This window comes from Triturus cristatus, chromosome 1_2 (assembly GCF_964204655.1).
Source record: "Triturus cristatus chromosome 1_2, aTriCri1.1, whole genome shotgun sequence".
Lineage (NCBI taxonomy): Eukaryota > Metazoa > Chordata > Amphibia > Caudata > Salamandridae > Triturus > Triturus cristatus.
In genome coordinates this window covers 576,989,661-577,007,800 of record NC_140580.1, presented here as the reverse complement: position 1 = coordinate 577,007,800, position 18,140 = coordinate 576,989,661, and the positions used below count along the sequence as shown (strand labels likewise).

At 45.3% G+C, this 18,140-nt stretch overlaps 1 protein-coding gene across 4 annotated transcripts in view; it reads right to left on the bottom strand.

The window, feature by feature from the left end:
- Window positions 1-18,140, bottom strand: part of SUFU (SUFU negative regulator of hedgehog signaling) — a 378,216-nt gene that overhangs the window by 189,136 nt on the left and 170,940 nt on the right. The gene's annotated exons all lie outside the window — the stretch shown is intronic.

Here is an 18,140-nt window from a genome sequence, read left to right as displayed (position 1 = left end):
GGTATTCTTGGCACTTCTTCCTTGGGAAAGATGGGGATCGGCTGTACTTAGCGCCTCAAGAGGCAAGTTCCTTTAAACCCCCACTATTCATTTTCCGTCAACCAGAATTAAACAGCACAATGTGCCTTTGCATTTCTTCAGATCCTTGTAAGGGATGAGAAAAGGCTGGTTAAGGAATAGACAAATAATTAACAAACATATAAAAATCGAAGGCATCCAGCAACATGGTGCATCAGGGAAGGGGTACAATATAGACCCCCGCTGTATGGTCAGGACACTTTAAAGACAAGTTACAGGGCAGATGGCGGAAGGCTGCAGGAACAGGGATGCTCCTGCCTCCTGGCGCTGCACACATGGCACCTGTGGGCACTGCGCAAGTCCAAAGGCTTGGATGCTAAATGGTACCAGAGGATTCTGGTGGGATCCTTACTGATAAAGTGACAGTACGTTGGAGTGCAGGGTGGCAGAGGCCACCAGATCCGTGTTTGCATGGAATCGGGAGAGGCTGAACTCTGTCTGACAGGCTGCAGGGGCTCTTGAGGAGGGGTGTGAAGTCCCTGATAGTAACCAGTCTTGCGTGATCCTTCCACTCCCCAAAGTCCCACCCCACATCCCACAGAAAAAGGGCCTGCATGGGTGCAAAGGGATCAGTGGGACCAGGGGAAGTGGGACAAATCATTGAGAAAATATTCTGAGAAGAAGTAGGACAAACAGTCCCTTGTGGCTGACTGCTCAAAAGAGAACGGTGGTGCACCTTCTCTAAAGTGCCTGCCCCCGAGCCTTAGTACTTTGCAATGATGATGGGGCAGAACATTGCATGAAAAACTTAGGGGCCGCATAAATTAGATCTTAAGAACTCATGACACAGGAGGAGACTGCCTCTTCACCGAGAACTACGCTGAACGAGGGGCAGAAACACGTATTTCGGAATGTGCTGGTTACCGTGGCCGAAGCCAGGTTGGCTTTAGAGATAATGTAGATATAGTGGCCACTAACCTCATAATGGAAAAGACATCCCTGGAGAATACTAACGAGGTGAAGACTTTGAAAATGGCAGTCTCTACACTAAATTCTGTGTTACAGCAGCTTGCAGCTAAGGTGGAAAATACAGAGGGACGCCTGCAGTGTAACATTCAAAGTGTGGGGGCCATAGAGAAAGGAAGGGCAAAGTATTGAACTGTTAGTCAAGGATTTGATCCTCAAAGTGCTGCAGCTGCAGGGGCTTTTATCACTGTTCTCAGTGGAAAGAGCCCTCAATGGTGATAATAGTCTGCACACTCAGACAGGAATGTGATCCTTAAGAAATAGGAGGAGTTAAGGTCATGTTGTTCCTGGACTTCACTAAGGGTGTCTAGCAGCAGCACTGCACTTTCAATAAAGTGAGGCATGAACTGCTGAAAAGGGAAATCAGATATATGATGCTTTTGCTGGCCTGCCCGAGAATGATAGATGGGAAAATGATGCACTTCCTAACCTGAGAGGCAGTTTGCAACTGACTGAAAGGTTGGACGGTGGTACAGAAGACGTAAGGATGAATGGTGAAGCAACAAAGGATGGAGAAAAAGGAGGGTCAGAATAGAGATGGATCAGTAGTGAGCGGCTCGGAGAAAAGCATGACTGAGACCAAAGGACATAATTGGCTGAAGCGTGGAACAGGAATGTCTGGGACATGCTGGACTGAGGTGGGACCTTGTTGGCATTCTGCAGAAAGCCTGATCATCTAGCGGACAAATGAGGATTAGGATGGTGCTACCCACGGGTGGAAGTGATTTTTTATGGATTTGTAGCTATTCTCTATTGCCTGTTATAGGCCTAGATTTCCTACAGTCCATGTACCATGTCCAGAATCATGGAAAGGATTTAGGGTAGTGATGTCTGTGAAAAGTGGAGGGGGTTTTATGGTGATTTGGAAAAACAGATCCTGGTGCAAACCTTCTCTCTGCAGAAAGACATACTATACTTCCAAGGCTGGCAACGGTGGACTAGCCATGGGGTAAAACTGCAAAGGTGCTACCCATGTAGTGTGGTGTCCGTAGTTAATAAAGTATCAGTTTGAGGTTAATAAGAGTTGGCTGGGGTGATAGACTTCTCGTGCATTGGAGGGCGGGTAGTTCCAAACCTGTTGCATGACGTAGTGGGTGACTGGGAAGATGCGATGATGGTTATGCAGTTCTAGTCAAGAGGATGATTTGCTTATGACAGTTTAGTAACACTAGGTGCAAGGAAGGTGCACAGTCAGCTTAGCAGAAGGTTAGCAGGGGGGATATAACTTTACATTGGATGGGTAATGAAACAGAGTTGAAGATAGTTAAGTCAAATGTTAATGGCTTATGGAGCAATCGCAGGAGCCGTGTGGTGGTCCGGGCAATCCTATATATTGCAAGAAACATTTAGTGGACAAGAAAGGCAACTTTAATTGGAAGAGAAAATATATGCTGCTGTTTGATGCCAGGTATGCTACTGGCTCGCCAGAAGTGGTAATTCTCCTCAGGAACTTGACTTTGTTCTTTAAAACACATGGAATGACCCCCGATGGGTGCAATGTTGTGGTATTGGGGAAAAGGGTGTGGTGAAAGGGTTGTAGTAATTTTGGTGCATCTACCGCCGACACTGCAAATGCAAATGATAGAGAGTAACTAGGGTATTGCATGGTGTTCCAGAAGCAGTGTTGATTGTGGGAGCTGGTTGTAATCCGGCAATGGATACATGACTGGACTGGTCAGTGAGGAGGCTTGGAACTGAAAAGGCAGCGACAGTGATGAGGTCACTTTATCAATGTACCAGGGTTGTGCGATGCACGGAAATGTCAGACAATTTCCGTATTATTCTTTGAGACTGGACGGTAATGTTACCCCACCAGAGGGCAGGTTAAGGCACAGAATTTATGGCATGGGGCATTTCTGCTCATTGTGCCCTAATGGCTATCTTTCGGTCTAAGTCTGGGCATAGAGGCAAGAAAGGAGGTTTCACTGTTGGGGCCTGAAGGATAAGAAACTTTTGTCTAGCCTCATTAGCACTACAAAGCATTATTATGAAGAAAACAAGACTGGTATTAGGGGACAGGTTCCCTGCACAATGAGGCGGGAAAAGAAGCAGAGAATTCAGGGGATTGTGGATTCAGAAACAGAAATGTTAGGGTTTGAGCAGAAGGCCAGGAGGTGTGCTGACATTGTGAGACTAATGTTGGTGGACTTGGGTCAAAATGAGAAAATAATTTTAGGACACACTTAGCTGTGCAGCACAGACTATACAACGTAATATGCACTTCAAGCTGATAGCGTGAATTAGTCAAAGGGAAGCAGGAGAGATATGAGTTGTGGAGCTAAAGGATGAGCGGGGACATATGGTGACGGGTAATGAGGGGATCACTCTGAGGTTTGAAACACAGGGAGAGCTGCAATAGGCCACATAAGTGGATGTGGGGGGGGATCCCAAGACTGCAAACCAGAATATAGAGGGGGTTTGGAGGAGCATATCTCACTGAAGAAGATGGGAAGGGCGATCTTGCGCTTAAACAGTGGTAGAATCAGGAGTTCAAAAATGGGCCCCCCCCCCACCTAATATAAGAGTGTTAGGCGACCTATCCATATCTGTTTCAAGCAGTTAACAAGCATTTACAATGCAATGGTCTCGGCATTGTTAAAGTTAGAGCTATTGGCATTGCTCATGACATTATTTTTGTTTATGTTTTTGTTTTTGAAACATTTAAAGAAACTGCATTGTTATTTACAATGTCAATAGCTTAATCACTCTCAAATGCGAGACCTATTGCATTTGCGCCCACACAGAGCCACACACACAAAGCCACCCACACACACACAGAGCCACTCACATAGAGCAACCCACACACAAATAGAGCCACCCACAGAGCCACCTACACACACACACAGTTACCCACACACACACACACACAGAGCCACACACACAGAGCCACACATACATACACAGAGCCACATACACACACACACACACACACACCCCACACACACAGCCACACACCCACATACAGAACCACACACACACACACACACACACACACATAGAGAGCCACACACACACACAGATCTAGACACATACACATTGATCTTGGGAGCCAAAGCAGAAGTGGCACCCACTTCACCTCCTGTTCAAATGTTAACTGGTCTCTTTGTTGCTTATGGCTGTACTTGCGTGTTAAACCGGTACTAATGGTGTAAAACCTTTTCCATGCAGTATTAATATGTAAAAATGACAAACTAATCCCAAACAGCTATAATTAATGTATGCTGCTATTACACAACTCAACGGTACACAATGTATCACACCAGAAAGATGAATATCTGAGCAGGCCCATCTCTTGACCCGTCAGATTTCAGAAGCGGGTGTTGAACTCTCCTAGCCATCCTGGTAGCTTATTCCAGCACAGCGTGATGCTACTCTGATACCGCTGTATTTACAGGGGACGGAACCGCAAATTCATAGGAAAAGCCGAGCGCCATAAGACCCGAGGAGCCACTGAAAGAATGGTCACGTAAATATCAGAAAAGTTATCTTATTTGCATTCACAAATGCTTCAGTTTAATTCATTGGATTAATCGGTTCTTATGATAAATTTAGAAAGATTCATGAGGACGAGTGAGTGAGCCAAAAAGCAATTCCATTTTAATGAGCACTATTTCAACAGCCAATAAAGTTGCGTCTTTTGAACCACTTGCAAGTGAGGCTTTTGTCTTTTTGTAGGTAGTTCTAGGCGCTTTATAATTTGACAGTCAAGAAAAATTAGACAAAGAGAAGCAGAGTGGTTCACCAGGATCACACCATGTGGCTAGGTGGGGTAACCAAGATCAGCCTAGGCTACCCCAGGGCGGCATCGCCTCCTCGCCCCAGCTCTACACAGAACAATGCTGAGCACTTCCTGGTCTTTCAAGAGCTAAATCAGTCACTGCCCTTAGTACAGAGGGCAATGCAACATACGCTTAACATGACCACCACGGACACCGTCCAGGGAGTCCCTCGAACCGGTCACGGCGCAGCCACAAAGTAGGGGGGAGGGGGGGGGGGGGGTGGGGGGCAGGGGTTGCAGGCGAATGAACAAATAAAGCAATCCAGAAAACAGCACTCACTTAAAACACATCGGCTTCAGAATAAGCGCGAGCACCGGGTTTTCAGTGGCCGGGCCTGACTTAAGCTGAAGTATTTTAGAGGCAGAAATACATCAACAAGAAAGACACGGGGGTCAGGGGTCACCTGCAGCGTGTTAACAACGCAGAGGTCTTCTGTAGCCTTATCTGCAGATACAGCCTCGCTCGTTTCTTCTGCACTTTAAACTGTGACGTCAATGAGGGCACTTCAGGGACATATACACACGGCCTCGGTTCAGACTCGAACGGCCCCCACCTTTAGCACGGCGATAAAGAAGGGGGGGGGGGGGAGGCTGTCCCAGGGGGCGCGGCTCAACTCGACAGCGCGGTGGGAGTGGACAGGGGGCGAGCGTGTATGTGAACCGACACCGGGTTTAACAACTTGAAAGTAAAAATATCAAAATGTGCATGTCAAAGGAATGTGCGCATGCCACGAGGGGGTAAATTTTCCCTCGCACTCCTCTCAGTAAATCGATTTTATTCCAAGCGCCCGGCTTGCCACCGGCGCCCCGGGCATGCAGTCAGTTTGCAGCTCTTCAAGAAGGCGCGCGGCCTTCAGTGTGGAGAGCAGTCTGTCACTCTCCCGAGGCCAGTGACCTCGTTCAGTCACTCCGAGTCACCCTCACAAGGTCCGTCACCCCAGTCTGTCACTCCGAGTCCCTGTCCCAGGGACAGACACCTGCAGAGATGTCAGGCCCAGTTATGAGGCATCACCATCTCTGAGCAGCGGCATTTTCGGATTCGGGGGCGTGTTTTTCTTTCTCTCCTCTTGCCATTGGCTGGAATGTTTAAATTCCAGAGGAGAGAAAGAATCGAAAAAACAGGCCCCCGAATCCGAAAAAGACAGGGCTTGTTTGGAGAGACAATGCTCTTCTCCAATGGCTGACCAGTATTTCAGAGGCCAGCCAATGGAGAAGAGGTAAAAAAAAAGGGGCTGGTTAAAGCCCCACTCCTAACATTAAATCTCGGAGCGAGACTGCGCAAGCGCAACCTTCGAGCTGAGACCTAAAAAGGAGGGCACTTTGCCCTTTTACTTTTGTATGGATACAATTATAAGAATACAAAAAAAAAGATTAAGCCAGTTGATGAGTGTTCCTGCTATAAGGCAATCCTGCTGCTGAATTCAGAAGTAGAGGGCAGGGTGTTCATATCATTGGTGAGTATGGTAGTAAATGGTCAGTATTCAAAGTGAACATGTCAAAGTCTGTTATTTATCCTCTTACTGTATGGACGCAGGTAGTTGGATTTCATGTTCTGCTTAACATCTTAAGCTGAAGTTTTAGATGTTTGGGATATACAAGACTATGGATAGTGAAATATTTACAGAAGAGAATTTGACCACTACCCTTGGTAAGTTCAAGTGTGAGGTGGAGCACTGGACTCTACCCCGGTCATTGAGGGGACAAAAAGTACTGTTCAAAATGACTGCCCTCCTCAGGCTCCAGTGCCATTTTGGTTTCCAGATGATTTTTCAATAGACTGGATGTGCAGCTCCAATCCTTGCTTTGGGATGTAGGGTTCCTGTACTATTTCTTTTGATAGAAACTAGGCAGGAGATATACTGTTGGAGATATACTGTTGGATATACAGGAATATTATTGGTCCTTGAAGCTTGTAGTAATTAACAGCTGATTCTCTGCACAGGTGGAGAAGCCTTCGGTACGCACCGATATACGATGGGGACAGAGAGTTCCAGAATGTAATACAGGTATAGGAAAAAAGAAAACATACTGGAGAACACACGAGCATCATTGAATGTCTGGAAGGTGGCCGGGCAAACCATAGCGTGCTAACGGAAACTGGACTACGATACTCAATTTTGGGACAGCGCACTGCTAACCGAAGTAATTGGGCTGAAAGGGTGTGACAAGCAGGACCCTGCAGGGATATCTAAGTTGGAAGATGTATGGGAGAGGAGTGGCATGAAAAGGTTTGAAGCTCTTCAACCAGAATATGAGCTGGAAGGACTCCGATCTTTCCACACTTACAACTACAACCTGCTCTTATGAAAGGACGGGGGGGGGGGGGAGATCAAAGATACCTCTTCCCTTGAATATGGGCCAGACAGACTCCATAGCAAAGCAATTCCCCAATCAATATAAATCCCTAATCAATAATATCTTAGATGACTTGGCTAAACTGCAGAAAAACTGGGAGGCAAACTTCGGACCGATGGACAATACAGACTCGACTGAGGTTTGAAGGAGTCCCCACACCATGGAAATCTGGTCAGTTCAGATTGGTTCAACTTAAACTATTTCAGAAAGTCTTCTACAAAAGGACACAAGCTGGCCAGATTTAGTAAAGGAGGAAACAAATTGAGACTTCAAGGGTGAGGTCAGGAGAGTACAGATCTTCAGATACTGTGTGAATATCCCTGGCAAAAAAAGTTATGAAAGGAAGTACTGAAACAACTGCCAATGATAAGGTACGGTCATTGGAGACTGACCCTAACATGTCATTAGGCTTATGGGGAGATTCAACTTATTCCAAGTACGACAAGCTCTTGTATGACATAGGTAGGACAGTGATCAAAAGAGAAGAGATGCGGTTATGGGGTAGTAGATCTTCCCGCAGATTGAGGCCTGGCAAGACAACAAGAACTGGTATGTGATGGCTGAAAAGGTGATTTATGAAGAGAGAGGATGCCCCTGAAAAGTTGGCAAAGTGTGGAGTATATGGCAACGGTAACGCAATTTAAAAGGCTTATTTTAAAATGACCATGAAAAGACTTGAACACCCTCGCATATCTCTTGTGCACTCAAGCTGTTGACAGGGATCTTGAAACTAGTGAAAGATCATATTCACCAACCTGAATTCTAAAGGCTAAGCGGAAAAGGAATGTGCAAAAGTATATATACACACAGCTTTGCTAACAAAGGGGGCATGCTGACATCCTTGTGGAGACGCCACAAATGTGAGGTAGTACTCTGCTGTGTGCATGGTAATTCCAAGATGTCAGATCCTTTAGAAAAACTCCACCATAGGGGTAACTTGGGGGTCAAAACCTTGGTAAAAAATTGATTTGAACAAGAAATTCGTGTTCAGCAATGGTGTAGACAATCCTGTTGGTAAACTCTCAGAAGGCCTTAACTGGTTTTGAAAAAGCCAGAGGATTTTTCTGTGTGTATTGCTATGGTACTGATCATCCTTACAGACTCTCAGATTCCATTGTGCACCCAACAGAAGGGCTACTGACATACAGAAGGCCTACAGGATAAGGCTGGGCAATGAAATGGAGTCTGAGCTAATTTTCAGTAGTGTCCAGACTCGTACTCGACATACCTAAATGGACCCACATTACCCCCCACCGCAGGATATTCCAATGGCTTCCCATCCACAAAACTGCTGATTCAAGATGCGGACGCACTCCTACAAGGCCCTCCACGACCAAGGACCAGCATACATCAAAAACCGCCTGAACTTCAAGCAACAATCCAGACACCTGGTGCTCCGCCTCCCTCAGCCTTGCTCACACTTCCAACATCCAGCGAAGCAACAGTGGAGGATGCCTTCTCCTACCTCGCCACCGAGACCTGGAATGACCTCCCCTGCACACCTGTACATCACCATCTCTCCCTGAATTCAGAAAAGGACTAGAGACCTGGCTCTTCGACTGACCCCAGCAAGAACTCAGCGTCTAGATACCCTAACGGGTGATTAGTCGCGCTCTACAAATGCGGATTAATTAATTGATTGCAGTACAGTTAAAAAGATCATTGCAGCAAAAGGGGTCATTATTAACTGTTGTGAGATCGCCAACTAAAGCCGAAGTGGAGAAGCACCATAGCATCACTGGACATATTTTGGTCTTCAGGAGTATCATGTTTCCTAGTACAAAGGATTAGTGGAAAATGTTATTTATATGTAATAATGGTATAGTAACTTGAGACTATTCTAGATACATGTGCTGTGCATAACTACGCGGTCTGGTGAGCAGGATAGGAAAGGAAAATGCTACTTACCAGTTTGCATCTGTTCTTGGCATGTAGAGCTGCAGAGTTGTACACTTTTGCATAGATCGCCATCTGGTGTTGGGCTCAGATGTTTGCATGTTATTTTTGTCTTCGAAGAAGTGCTGTAGTCACGAGACAGGTGACTCCTCCTACGGTGGACAATGCACATCGGCTCCATCGTTAGATTGTTTTTGCCACTTAGGGTTAGATGGACTAGTAAGAAGTAGAAAGATGTCCATGCATGATGTATCTAAATAAGATAATACTGTAACAGATAAAGGTATCCGGGGAGGCGGGTGGACGTGTACAACTCTACAGCTCTACATGCCAAGAACAGATGCATAATGGTAAGTAGCATTTGCCATTCAAGGCATATGAGCTGCAGATTGTACACTTTTGCATAGACTATACAGCAGTTTCCTACTTAGCGGTGGCTACCTGTATCTGTTGCAGGAGTCTGAAATAGTGTTTTTAATACAGCCTGGCCCACACTAGCTTGTTGTCTTGCCTGCACATCTACACAATAGTGTTTTGTGAAGGTGTGTGGTGTGGCCCAAGTTGCTGCCTTAAATATGTCATCTAGGGGAATGTTCCCTAAGAATGCCATAGAAGCCCCTAATTTGCGTGTAGAATGAGCTCTAGGGGAATAGTTAATGTTTGTTTGGCTTCAAGGTAGCATATTTGTATGCATTTTACAATCCACCTTGCAATTCCTGTTTTGGATATAGGATTGCCCTTATGAGGTGGGGAGGAAGCCACAAAAAGTTGTTTGGTTTTACTAAAGCATTTCGTTCTTTCAATGTAGTAAACTATCGCTCTTTTAACATATAAGGTGTGTAGAGCTCTTTCTGCCACTGAGTCTGGTTGAGGGAAGAATACTGGTAGTTCAACAGACTGGTTCAGATGAAAGGCAGATACTACCTTGGGTAAAAATGTTGGGTTTGTTCTAAGAACCACTTTGTTATGATGGATTTGTAAAAATGGTTCTTCTATGGTTAATGACTGGAGTTCGCTCACTCTTCTGAGAGATGTGATAGTGACCAAAAAGGCTACTTTCCAAGCGAGGAACTGTAGTTCACATTTGTGGAGAGGTTCAAAAGGAGGACCCATTAGTCTGGTAAGGACTACATTGAGATTACACACCGGAGAGGGTGGAGCTCTTGGTGGAATTATTCTTTTAAGTCCTTCCATAAAAGCTTTGATAGCGGGAACCCTAAACAAAGACAAATGTTGTCTGTTTTGTAGGTAGGCCGCTATGACAGCTAGATGTAACCTTATAGATGTATATGCTAGGTTACATTGTTGTAGATGTAAGAGGTAACTGATGATGTTCTGAATGGAAGCATCTAGTGGGTTGCTATTGTTGTGTGAGCAATAAATGACGAATCTCTTCCATTTTGCTGCATAGCATGTCCTTGTGGTAGGGCGTCTAGCTTCTTTGATAATGTTCATACAGTCTGGCGGGAGATTAAGGTAGCCAAACTCTAAGATTTCAGGAGGCAGATCGCAAGGTTGAGCTGATTGGGATCTGGGTACCTTATCTCTCCAGGGTTCTGAGTGAGAAGCTTGGGTGAGAGGTGAAGTTTTTGATGTGGTACTACTGATAGTTCCAACAGAGTTGTGAACCATGGTTGCCTTGCCCATGTTGGAGCAACTAGGATCACTGTGTGGGAATGTTGTTGGAGTTTCCTCACCAGTAATGGAATGAGTGGGAGAGGCGGAAAAGCGTAAGCAAATTTGCCTGACCAATTCATCCATAGCACATTGCCTTTGGACAATGGGTGTGGATACCTAGATGTGAAGCTTGGGCATTTTGCGTTTTAATATGTGGCAAACAGATCTATTTCTGGGTGTTCCCACATGCGAAAGAATGGAAGAAGAACTTGAGGATGAAGTTCCCATTTGTTGATCTGTTGTGCCTGCCGGCTGAGCAGATCCGCAGTCAGATTGTGTACCCCTGGTAGGTGTTCTGCCAGGAGGTATATCTTCTGCGGAATGGCCCATCTCCAGATGCTCTGCGCCAGGTGGGATAACTGGAGAGTGTGTGTCCCCCCCTTGCTTTTGTATGTAATACATTGCTGTCATGTTGTCTGTACGGAGTAGGACAGCTTTCCCTAGCAGGTGCAGTTGAAAAGACTTCAACGCTAGGAAGATTGTTAACAATTCCAGGTAGTTGAGAAAAATGCAAGAGGCCATCATCATCCCAATTAGTTGTATGAACACTCTTGCCGGTAGTGAGTTTTGTGGCTGAAATGTTTGAAGTAGCATTTGTATAGCACTTATCCTGACTGGATTGGGATATGCTAGGGCTGTGGAAGTATTTACTGTAGCTCCTAGATATTGTTGTATTCTGGAGGGATGGACATGGAATTTGCCCAGATTTATTGTGAATCCCAGACTGTGAAGCAACTGTATTGTACGGAGTGTGTGTTAAACACAGCTGTTGTGGGACTTTGCTTTTATGAGCCAATCGTCCAGATAAGGGAAGACATTAATTTGTTGTCTTCTCAGATGTGCTGCAACCACTGCGAGGCACTTGATGAAAACTCTGTGTGCCTTGGTGACTTCGAATGGGAGAACTTTGAACTGGTAGTGTTGCCCATGTACCACAAACCTGAGATATTTCCTGTGAGCAGGATGAATGGGAATGTGGAAGTAGGCGTCCTTTAGATCTGGAGTGGAGAGAAAGTCGCCTTGATGTAGTAGTGGAAGCACTTGTTGTAAAGTGACCATGTGGAAGTGGTCTGATTGAATGTAAAAGTTGAGCGGTCTGAGGTCCAGTATTGGCCTGAGAGAGCCGTCCTTTTTTGGGATTAGAAAATAGAGGGAATAGACCCCTGTGCCCTGATGAGGCACAGGGACTGGTTCTATTGCATGTTTTTGTAACATTGCTAAAACCTCCTGTTTGAGGAGAGTCCGGTGTTCTGATGACATTGGACGTGGTTTAGGAGGAATGTTGGGAGGAGTAGAAATGAGTTCCAGGCAATAACCATGCTGGATAATCTGTCTTACCCACTTGTCTGTTGTGATGAAATTCGAGACAGGCAGGAACTGTGAAAGGCGCCCCCCACAGGAGTTGAAAGATCGGGGGGGAAGCGCAGGAATGTCACGGTTTGTTATTAGGGGAGTTGCGGGTGTTGTTACCCCTGCCTCTACCCTTGTTGTAGTTGTTGTTCCCCCTGTAACCTCCTCTATTGTATCCCCTGGAAAAGGACCCCTGGATAGGACTTTTATAGGATGAGGACAGATGTTCTAGCGTGTTTGTTTCGGAACCTGCTCTATAGAAAGAGTGACGAGAGGAGCCTCTAGCAGATGGTAACTGTAGGGCTCTCAGACTTCGCAGTCTCCGTGTCCTTTTTAATCTTTTCTAAAGAGGTGTCCACTGCAGGGCCAAAGAGGTGCTCCTGGTCAAAAGGTTGATTAAGGATGGTATTTTGTACCTCATGTTTAAACCCAGATACCCTGAGCCAGGTGTGTCTGTGTAGCAAAACACTGGTATTTATTGCACGGGACGCGGTGTCTGCTGCGTTGAGCGCCCATTTGATGGATGCATTGGTTATTAGTTTGCCCTCCTGTATAAGGTCATTGGCTTTGTCCTTCTATTCTTGAGGTAGGTGTTGAATGAGCTTTTCCAGCTCATCATAGTGGGCCCTATCGTATCTTGCCAGAAAGGCTTGTGTGTTCACTATTTTCCCTGAGTTTGCAGCTTGGGAAGCCATACGTTTACCTGAGGCGTCTAACAATTTAGATTCTTTATCAGGAGATGGTGTGTCACCTGACCCCTGAGAGTTCGCCCTCTTGCGTGCATTGGCTACAGCCAGTGAATCTAAGGGAAGTTGACCCTTGATGTATATAGGGTCAGTAGGAGATGCTTTGTATTTCTAATCTATTCTGGGGTTAAGAACCCTAGCTCTAACTGGGTCTTTGAACACCTCAGGGGCGTGTCTAAAAAGGCCTTTTAACATGGGTAAGACATGAGTAGATTTTTGTGGTTGGTCAAAGGTCTCCAGCAGAAAATCCTCTTCTACAGGATCTGAATGTAATTTGACCTTATGATATGTGGCGGCCCTATTGATTAGCTGGGCAAAACCCACATTGTCAACTGGCGGAGACGGTTTTGAAGGGTAGAAATCCAGATTAGTTAGATCAGGATCAGTATTATAATCATGCCATGGGTCTGGATCCTGTGGTGGGTTATGAGGATACTCAGTGTCCAATGGTACTATATCCTCATCTTCTTGCAGATCCCCATGGGACTCGTCACTATCCTCTGTTTGTGGAGAATGTGCTGGAGAAATTAGTAAATTAGGGTTAACCGGTGGAAGAGGTGAAGGTGGTGGTGAAGTATTAGTAGCTATACTGGAACTGGAGCATGTGGCAAATGTACTGGTTTCCTCATTGTAGGTAGCTTGGCGACTATATGACCAGTCTTTGGGTGAATTAAGATGGTGGCCTGTTTCGGATCGGGAAAGAAAAGCTCTTCGGGATCGATAGTGTTCTTCGGCGCCAAAGATTTCTCCTTGGAAACTTTTCTTGGCTGTTTAGGGACAGTGTCCGGTACAGACGCTTTCCCTGGTTCCTAGGCCTTCGGTGCGGGTTGTTTCGGCTCTGGAGGCATTTGTTTAGGAGGCTTATTTATGGGAGTTTTGTCCTTTAACGTTTTCGGCTCCGAAGTTTCAAGTGCCAAAGTCTTCTCTGTGTGCTTCGGGGGCGAAGTTTTATCCAGCTGCTTCGGTGCCGGTGTCTTATCCAGCTGCTTCGGTGCCAATGCTTTAACCGGCTGCTTCGGTGCCAGGGGATCTTTTGTCGATTTCGGTACAGAATGTTTTTCCGGTGCAACTCGGACGACTGAGCTTTCGTTGCCAAAGATGGCTTTTCGGTACCAGGTGGTTGGCTCGAGCCGGAAGGCTTTTCTTTGTCATTCGGTGCCGGGCCCGGATGCGGGGCGCTCAAAGTTTTCGTACGGTGTGGACCTGAGCGCGAAGGTGTCACCGGAGCCGTTGGTATGGGTTTGGGTGGGGCGGGGGTGTCGGTACTCACATCCCTTTGAGCCGGGGTGATGTCATCTTCGGTGTTGGAGACGTCTGCTTCTGAGTCCAGGACCTGTTCTTCCTGTTCTGGCACCAGAAGGCTATCGGGACCTGATGGAAGATGTCCGGAATGGAACATGTGTCTCGGGACATCTCGTGGCGTCGAGCTAGACGATCCCGGATGGTCTTCTTGGACTTGAAGGAGAGACAAGCCTCACAATCGTCCTCTCGATGATCTGGAGAGAGATACAGATTGCAAACAGGATGGAGGTCAGAGTGTGGGAACTTAGCACCACACTGTGGACATTGCTTAAAGGGAGTCCGTTCCATCGACGTCCGTCTTCACCGGCGCGGGTAGGCCCAGCGGCCCGCATCGAAGTCCGCAGGCGTCCCAGTTTATACGAAAGTTGTCTAGGGTGCGCATCAAATGCACGCGATCGAGACAATACCGTCAATTAAGTGTGATTGAGCGTCGAAAGGGGGTTCGATAACGACACCGACCCGGAGCGCAGCAAGTCACATCCGAACCCGATGGCGGGAAAAAAAAAAAATCTAACGATGGAGCCGATGCCCATGCGCATTGTCCACCGAAGGAGGAGTCACCGGTGTCGTGACTACAGCACTTCTTCGAAGACAAAAGCAACATGCAAACATCCGAGCCCAACACCAGATGGTGATCTATGCAAAAGTGGACAATCTGCAGCTCATATGCCTCAAACATAATCTTATTTCAAAGAATTCAAAGTTTTGGGTGTCAACAGGTTTAGAGCAAAATAGCTCATAATGAGATTGACCAGAAAACCGCAGCTTATAAACTACCTTAAGAATCAACTTTTACAGACAGTGTAGTGCTTGGGAAGTATAGTGCTACCATGTAGAACAATGTGTACCAACACTCCCCTATACCTGGGAGTTAGGAGGGTGGCTTGTGAATCTTAAATAGTCTGAATTTACAAACGTACTGAGCTCCATTTATGGTGAAGAGCAAGAGAGAGAAGGAGCAAAAAGAGGTTTCAGTATTGTCTGTCTCACTGTCTGCCAAAAGTTATCCCCCCTCATGGCAAAACAGCTAATAATGTCACTTACAAGTCAACGCAGTTGCCTCCTTCTGCTTCCACATCCTCCGAATGTTCTGCAGACTATTCATATGGTTCTCCATCAACACCAGAAAGACCATCACGCAAGCCCTCGTTACCAGCCGCCTTGACTATGGCAACGCTACATGCATTTCATTTATTACATACAATTCCATTTCCACCTAGCTCCTCAAGAATTCAGACCAGACAGAACACCGCAGCCAGACTCATCCTAGACCTCCCCAAGCGGACTCATCACCCCTCACCTCAGAAACCTCCACTGGTTCCCCATCCAGAAGAGATACCAGTTCAAGATACTCACACAAGCATAAAAGGCTCTCCAAAATAAAGGACCCACATTTCAACCATCGACTGAACTTCCACCTTCCCACAAAAGACACCTGTGCTCCACATCCCTCGAACCCCCCGCATATGTCACAGCCGCAGTAGAGGCTGCTCCTTCATCGCTGCCAGGACCTGGAATAACCTGACCCAACCCCACCAAACACCAACCTCCCTGGCGGACTTCAGAAAGAAACTCAAAACCTGGCTTTTTGACAGAGACACTGCAACCTTAGCACCCAGAGACCCTTAGGGATGACAGTGCTGCACTTTACAAATGCTGTTTGTATGACTGATTGACATCTAGGTAGATTGTGTTCTAGCCTTAAAGTTTAGGATTTTGCTGGCTTAAGAATAACATAACTGAATATTCTAAACAATCCACTGAGCAACTGTCCCCTTTGTGACTTGCTTTACAATTCCCAGTTGTGGACAGGAGACACAGAAGTGATGTGTCTTCCTTATGGATTTCAGCTGTCTATGTAATATTTAAGAACCTGTCTTAAACTGAAAGGATGCAAAGCCCTTACTGACGAAGGATGTTGTGTATGGAAGAATGGTCGCAACTAAATTGTTTGATTTATGATAAAAAAAATATATATATTTTTAAATAAACTTTGGCTACAGGAATAGAACCATCTTGTCTTTATGACCTTAACGTCTGAATAGCATACTATAAATGCCAGGGTTTTGCAATAAAGCAATGGGCTCTAAGAAAGTCACGGACTACCTAATGTTTAAGCAATGCATAGGCTCAAACGGAGACTGCATCAAATGGGTTAAAAACGCACCTATGCTTTGTTTCAATAGGGGGTGATGGGAAGACACTTTTATGACATCAAAAAAACATATCTGACAGGTATATGAAATAATGAAGGGACATCCCTAGGCTTGAGATGTACCTAAAGTAACATGTTTTATTGACTGAATTGGTAACTAATTGAATAGACACGAACTTATGGTACATTGAGGTATGCTTAATATATGATCGACATCGGATTCTTGAACCAAATCCCGAGTTGCTTGATTAGAGATGGAGGATGACCCCTCCGACTCCCCGCCCCTATCCAATTCAACTGTCAGAGTCATCTCTGGACATTTGACTAATGTGTGTGGAAAGACATTAGAAGCCAATTCCTTCATGATAAACTTATTTGCTGCACACATTGGAGATTTTTATGATGCTGACCTATAGACAGATTTAGCCGAATCGTTAGCCTAAATTTAAAAAAATTGAAATCATGAACGAAGTAGATACATAGATAAACATGCAAATTACGGTTTTAGGTGATACCTTTTATCTATTCAATAATCATTCACATTTTACTTCCATATACCACATGGCAGCTCACCTCATCCAATGGCTCTCTTGAAAAGAGAATTCCTGATCACATGTTCACATAAACTATAGTGCCAGGGCTGTGGCCCAATGCGTGACTAGGTCAATGCCCTTATTTCTTTTTTAGCCATCCTTGTGTGTTTAAACTAACATTTAAAAGCGCTTCTTTGCCCGTTCTATACTGGACTGTGAGGGAGCTCTTGTACTGTTGCATTAAAATGATATGCAGTGGTTACCTTTTTTTTAATTTAAAACTTTTATTGCAAAACACAAACCTTCACATTTGGACAGAAACAAACTTTTTTTTCTTTTCTGTGGCATACACTTGCAAAGAATAAAAAGCAAAAAACCTTTAGCCCCCCACGCCAGCTAGCCAAGGCATACTTACTGGATTGGCAAACACTTGTACAACATTTTTTTCTGCTAATAATCCCATTGCTTGCGAGGCCAGGGCTTCTTCTTGAGTCTGAATGAAGATGTCTCTTAATGCTTCATCATCTTTTTTTGGTAACAGAATAGTCCCCTTCCATGGCTCAGGAGGAAATAATTAGTGAAATAAAAAATTTGTGCTAAACATAAAGTGAAGTGGTTGTATATATATGTATGCATACATTTTCTATGTTCATTTCTTCTTGAGTGTCTCTAGCTTGTATTTAAAAAAATGTTTTTGATACATTGTACTTCTTTCATATAAAGGGTAGAGTTTATTTCTCTTTGCACTGAACTGGTTTCCTCCCCTGAGTCTCTACCTTTATATTTTAAATTTAGGGGGCCCCCTTTGTTTATTGGCTCAGGAGGAAATAAGCCCCTGTCCTGTGGTCTCACTGAAGCTACTCTATGGAGGTTTTTAATTTTTCACCTCAAACATGACAATAACGTGTGCTGACTGAAATTCTTCTGTGTAACGGGTGGAGAGATACACCAAATGTAACTCTTTTCTGAGTGTGACTACTGCCATTTCACAGGCTAAGAAGCACTGGCAGTAACTACTTATAGAAAGAGCAGGGCTTTCAACCCGCCGTTACCTTCAGGAAAGCTTTCCATCAACTTCCCCTGTTTAAATAGGTCCACCAGCTCCTTTCAATGACGCCCTTCACATCATCCACTAAGGGATGGTACATGCACATGTACGCTCTGTATGAATGAGGTAGAGTGGGCAAGGGGTACGTATGTGGTGCTTTACTGTGTGAAGGCAAGATTCAAGTTTGGAATGCCTGTGTGGGTACGGCTGACAAAATGGAGGTTCAGGATAGGCCATCAACAAAGGGATGTTTATT